Raw genomic sequence first — 6,098 nt, forward strand, 5'->3', positions numbered from 1 at the left:
GCCAGGCGTGGTCCAGGAATTGTATCCGTGGACCGCAATGTGCGTTCGAAATGTCGATGTTCATGTGTCCTGCAGTTCACACGTTGACGCGCAATTAGCTGCGTTCTTCATCGACCCACGAGCCAAGTGATCCACCGTTCAGGGTAATCTTTTCATATATTTTTTAAAACTCTTGTACTCCATGTACTCTTAATACTCGGTTCGAGCGAAGCCGAGATCCGACACGACCGACCAACGGGAATCGGACGCGCAGAAGTCGCCGGAAGATCGACGACACGAAAACGTTCGAAAATGAAATCCGACGAACGCGCGAAGATACGCGCGTCCGCCGGCCGGGCGAAAAGTACATTATGATATATAACAACCATCGAGATCGAAGCTCCGTTCGTCAGGAAACGACGGGGATATAACACCCGATTCTGAATCCTCTGTGCAGCACACGATCTCGCGAAGAAATACGCACGGTGGCTAGCCCATATATATATATATATGTGTGTGTGTGTATATATAATACGATATGCATTCCTCTCGTCCAATTATTCAAGAAAAAGAGCGTGCGCCTCCATCGTTCGGGTGATGTAAAGATTCGATGGGACTCGCGCGACCCTCGGCCTCGAGCGGTCTTTCCTCCCAATATCCAGAAGCCGAGCTTTGAAAAAACTCTAGCGACGGCACGGGTGTCCGACTCACGACATCGAGGCTTCGAAGTCGGCGATCTCCTCCGAACGGATGGCGATCGCGACGACTCAAAGCGTGAAAAATCGACGAAAGAGAACACATCTCCGTTCAGGTGATTGTTTTTTTTAAAAAATAAAAAAATTCGATGGGACTCGCATCCATCTACCTCGCGCGGTCTTTCTTCCCAATATCCAGAAGCCGAGCTTTGAAAAAACTTCAGCGACGGCACGGGTGTCCGACTCACGACAACGAGGATAGACAGCCTGCGGTCCCCTCTGAACGGGTTATATGCGACGAACTAGACGAAACTTTAGTCGTTCAGGTGGTATAAAAAAAAAAAATTCGATGGGACGCACGCGCAGCCGTCGTCCTCGAGCGGTCTTTCTTCCCAATATCCAGAAGCCGAGCTTTGAAAAAACTCTAGCGACGGCACGGGTGTCCGACTCACGACATCGAGGGTAGACAGCCTGCGGTCCCCTCTGAACCAACTTCGGCTAGACTAGTTACGAATCGTTGCTACGCATCGTCATCATAGTCATCGTCATCATCATCATTATCATAGCGGGCCAACATCCACGCAATGCGTTTTCGTTCTAGGTTACCCGATCCACGAGTATGTTACAAGTGGTTTCGTTATTTCGAACAAAACGACATACGAAGAACACACGCCCTATGGGTAGGAAGCACGTTTCGAGAACGACCGAGAGCGGTGAAAGAGACGAAAGGTCGACGCGCATAAGGTATCCATGGATCTTCGAAGAGAACCTTCGAAGATATGTCGGTATCCTTTCTACATGCGCGACTCGCTACTCGTACTTTCGCTCTCGTCGACTCGTTTTAGTCGCTTCGTTCGATCCCAAAGAGGAGTCTTCGATGTCCCGTTGCTAGGAGGAGAGCAAACGCAACACAGACCACGAAACATAGAAGAGAATAGGCGAGCATGATCTCTCCGACACGAGGCACTTTAGAGATTTTGTTATTCGTTTGTACGGTCTCCACGACGCAAAAAAAAAAATACGAGATCGTGGCGGCGGGTCTTTCTGTATACGGCCTCACGCAAGCGCCTCGATCTCATTTCTCTTTACGGGTGGTTTCCATTCGTAATTTTTCGTTCGATATTCGTGTCAAAGTTTAATTTTCGAAAGCTCAAGTTCCCATTTATAGTTTTATTATAAAATCATAATATTCGCAGACGGCGGGTCTTTCTGTGTACGACCTCACGCAGGCGCCTCGAATTCGTTTATGTATGTATATATATATATATATATATATATGTATCTCTTCATCCCGATGATCGAGAGAGAGTGCCACCTTCTCTTCATATAGTTTCGTAGCTGGAGGGTCGTCTCCTCCTTATGTCTTTTCATCATTTTGCCAACGGAGTAAGCCACGCTCCGGGCGAATTTAACTGTTCTTTGTTAAAGTATATAGCTTGTTGATACGTCGTATATACTTTGGTTCGTCGATATAGGAGGAGTACGGCTCCTTACCGACTTATACAGTTTCGTATTTTTCAAGTGTTCAAGTCAAATTCTTTAAGTTTTTGTGTTATATCGTTAATGATCCTTCCGCAGGTTCACCTACGGAAACCTTGTTACGACTTTTACTTCCTCTAAATGATCAAGTTTGGTCATCTTCCCGGTAACATCGGCAATGCTTATCACATTGGCCGCGCACCAGTCCGAAGACCTCACTAAATCATTCAATCGGTAGTAGCGACGGGCGGTGTGTACAAAGGGCAGGGACGTAATCAACGCGAGCTTATGACTCGCGCTTACTGGGAATTCCTCGTTCATGGGGAATAATTGCAAGCCCCAATCCCTAGCACGAAGGAGGTTCAGCGGGTTACCCGGGCCTTTCGGCCAGGGAAAACACGCTGATTCCTTCAGTGTAGCGCGCGTGCGGCCCAGAACATCTAAGGGCATCACAGACCTGTTATTGCTCAATCTCGTGCGGCTAGAAGCCGCCTGTTCCTCTAAGAAGATTTGTTTGTACGTTGGTAGTAAAAACCCACCGACCGAAGCCGGGGGCCTTCGAGATACCATAAGTTACGTCTATTTAGCAGGCTAGAGTCTCGTTCGTTATCGGAATTAACCAGACAAATCGCTCCACCAACTAAGAACGGCCATGCACCACCACCCACCGAATCAAGAAAGAGCTATCAATCTGTCAATCCTTCCGGTGTCCGGGCCTGGTGAGGTTTCCCGTGTTGAGTCAAATTAAGCCGCAGGCTCCACTCCTGGTGGTGCCCTTCCGTCAATTCCTTTAAGTTTCAGCTTTGCAACCATACTTCCCCCGGAACCCAAAAGCTTTGGTTTCCCGGAAGCTGCCCGCCGAGTCATCGGAGGAACTTCGGCGGATCGCTGGCTGGCATCGTTTATGGTTAGAACTAGGGCGGTATCTGATCGCCTTCGAACCTCTAACTTTCGTTCTTGATTAATGAAAACATTTTTGGCAAATGCTTTCGCTTCTGTCCGTCTTGCGACGATCCAAGAATTTCACCTCTAACGTCGCAATACGAATGCCCCCATCTGTCCCTATTAATCATTACCTCGGGGCTCCGAAAACCAACAAAATAGAACCGAGGTCCTATTCCATTATTCCATGCACACAGTATTCAGGCGAAGGTAGCCTGCTTTAAGCACTCTAATTTGTTCAAAGTAAACGTATCGGCCCACCTCGACACTCAGTGAAGAGCACCGCGATGGGATATTAGTTGGACCGCCCGCGAGGAGCTAAGCCCACCGATAGGACGTACCACATAATGCCAGTTAAACACCGCGAGCGGTGAACCGACACTGTGACACACAGATTCAACTACGAGCTTTTTAACCGCAACAACTTTAATATACGCTATTGGAGCTGGAATTACCGCGGCTGCTGGCACCAGACTTGCCCTCCAATTGGTCCTCGTTAAAGGATTTAAAGTGTACTCATTCCGATTACGGGGCCTCGGATGAGTCCCGTATCGTTATTTTTCGTCACTACCTCCCCGTGCCGGGAGTGGGTAATTTGCGCGCCTGCTGCCTTCCTTGGATGTGGTAGCTGTTTCTCAGGCTCCCTCTCCGGAATCGAACCCTGATTCCCCGTTACCCGTTACAACCATGGTAGGCGCAGAACCTACCATCGACAGTTGATAAGGCAGACATTTGAAAGATGCGTCGCCGGTGCTAGATGACCATGCGATCAGCACAAAGTTATTCAGAGTCACCAAAACAAACGATGGACGGACAGACGAGCCATCCGCCACCGATTGGTTTTGATCTAATAAAAGCATTCCTACCATCTCTGGTCGGAATCTGTTTGCATGTATTAGCTCTAGAATTACCACAGTTATCCAAGTAAATGTAGGTATGATCTAAGAAACCATAACTGATTTAATGAGCCATTCGCGGTTTCACCTTAATGCGGCATGTACTGAGACATGCATGGCTTAATCTTTGAGACAAGCATATGACTACTGGCAGGATCAACCAGGGATCTTATAATATATTCCCAAAAACCAGCATTTTCGTTTAAAAGTTCTCTCTGTGTCGTAGGTGGGACGTAAGCACCGTACGACGAGACTTTTCATTTTATATATATATGTAATATGACTTAGAGAGCAACGTTCCATGGTTCAGTAACAACGTCACTCAGCCACTTTAATTCTCCTCCTCTCTCACCATCATATATCGATACAAAGATTCATACTTCACAGAATTATTTCTGTTTGTAACTTTTCTCCTCCAACTTCTCTCGTAGAATATAACTTAGCGGTAAAGCACGTATACGCATGCTGGACATACCGTAAGAATATTCTTTTATAAGCTTCAACACCTCTGTAGAGACGCGTTACCAGAAGATAACGCACTCTACAGAACGCCAAAAGGACCATCGTGCAGCTACAAATAGCTTACAACCGATGGTCTCTGCAAGAATGGCTACTCCGTAAGTACAAGCACACACGCATCCAACTTTTGTCAAATACGTGCACACAGGTCACCAGCTTCCCGACTAAGGGGAAGCTTGCCACGTTAACGGTCATTACGTCCTAGACTTCGACCCGCGGCGCAGCAGTGTAGAGAAAAAACCAGTACGAGAACGGAGGAACAGTCGAGAAATAGCGTAAAATACACTAAGACTCGAGGAGCGGTGACTGAATTCTCAACCGAGGCCGTAGAATAGCCACGCGCCCAGCGCTGTTCCGACCGAACCGTCCGGCTCGACGCTTCTCTTATAGATACCAAGGGGCCGGCCGGAAGGCCGGCGCCGGTCGGGCTAGCGGCCGCGCGCTTATGGTGCAAAACCTCCGTAGCAACGTACCGTTCGGAAGGGACGCTGGAACTTAGTCGCTCGCACGTTCAATAACTACTATATAAAGGCGATATCCAACCATCGAAATATTTTACCACAAGCATTATTAACATATTATAAATGCATTTTTACCAAAAAATTAATTTTTTTTTTCACCGAAAAATTGCATCAGTAAACATACAGTTTTATTGACTATGGACGAAAAATAACTTTATAATCGATTAAAACACGTTAAAATAACACGAAATATGTAAAAAGATATATACCTTGTAACATTAATTAACGAAAAAATTGCAAAAATATCCCAGTCGTATCAGTCCGACGGAAGCTAATTTTTCAAAAAATTCGACAAAAATGTTTAATCCGATTGTATTTAATAGAGATATAACGATCCCTGTCAAAAAAATTATACCTTATAACGCTTTTTAACGAAATAACTCGAAATAACCATTTCGGACTTTTCGCACCGGCCGAACTTCTTCAAAGTCCCAACGTCCCGTCGCATAGTTCCGTTTCTAGAAAACGTTCCAGCGACCAAATAAACGCTTAATCCCGACGTAAAACGTCGAGATACGTCCATTTGTGCAAAAATATTCCTACCTTGTAACACTTTTAAGCGAGATAACTCGAAAAAACGTGTTCGATACGGAAATTTTTCAAAGTCCCAACGAAAAAATCGAAACTTTGTAGAAGGTCTTGGGGACGACATAAACGCTTAATCCCGACGTAAAACGTCGAGATACGTCGATTTATGCAAAAATATTCCTACCTTGTAACACTTTTAAGCGAGATAACTCGAAAAAACCTTTTCGGTCTTTTCGCACCGGCCGAACTTCTTCAAAGTCCCAACGTCCCGTCGCATAGTTCCGTTTCTAGAAAACGTTCCAGCGACCAAATAAACGCTTAATCCCGACGTAAAACGTCGAGATACGTCCATTTATGCAAAAATATTCCTACCTTGTAACACTTTTAAGCGAGATAACTCGAAAAAACGTGTTCGATACGGAAATTTTTCAAAGTCCCAACGAAAAAATCGAAACTTTGTAGAAGGTCTTGGGGACGACATAAACGCTTAATCCCGACGTAAAACGTCGAGATACGTCCATTTATGCAAAAATATTCCT

The 6,098-nt window shown here is 45.9% G+C and overlaps 2 non-coding genes across 2 annotated transcripts in view; both read right to left on the reverse strand.

The window, feature by feature from the left end:
• Positions 1 to 146, reverse strand: part of LOC126927325 (5.8S ribosomal RNA) — a 155-nt gene extending 9 nt beyond the window's left edge. Inside the window, exon 1 of the ribosomal RNA XR_007715377.1 lies at positions 1 to 146. This exon is cut by the window's left edge and continues 9 nt beyond it. This is a non-coding gene — a ribosomal RNA (5.8S ribosomal RNA).
• Positions 147 to 2,235: 2,089 nt separating this feature from the next.
• Positions 2,236 to 4,158, reverse strand: LOC126927348 (small subunit ribosomal RNA). The gene has a single exon (XR_007715400.1). It is a non-coding gene; the product is annotated as a small subunit ribosomal RNA (ribosomal RNA).
• Between the last annotated feature and the right edge of the window lie 1,940 nt (positions 4,159 to 6,098).

The sequence above is a fragment of the Bombus affinis genome, unplaced genomic scaffold (assembly GCF_024516045.1).
Source record: "Bombus affinis isolate iyBomAffi1 unplaced genomic scaffold, iyBomAffi1.2 ctg00000082.1, whole genome shotgun sequence".
NCBI lineage: Eukaryota > Metazoa > Arthropoda > Insecta > Hymenoptera > Apidae > Bombus > Bombus affinis.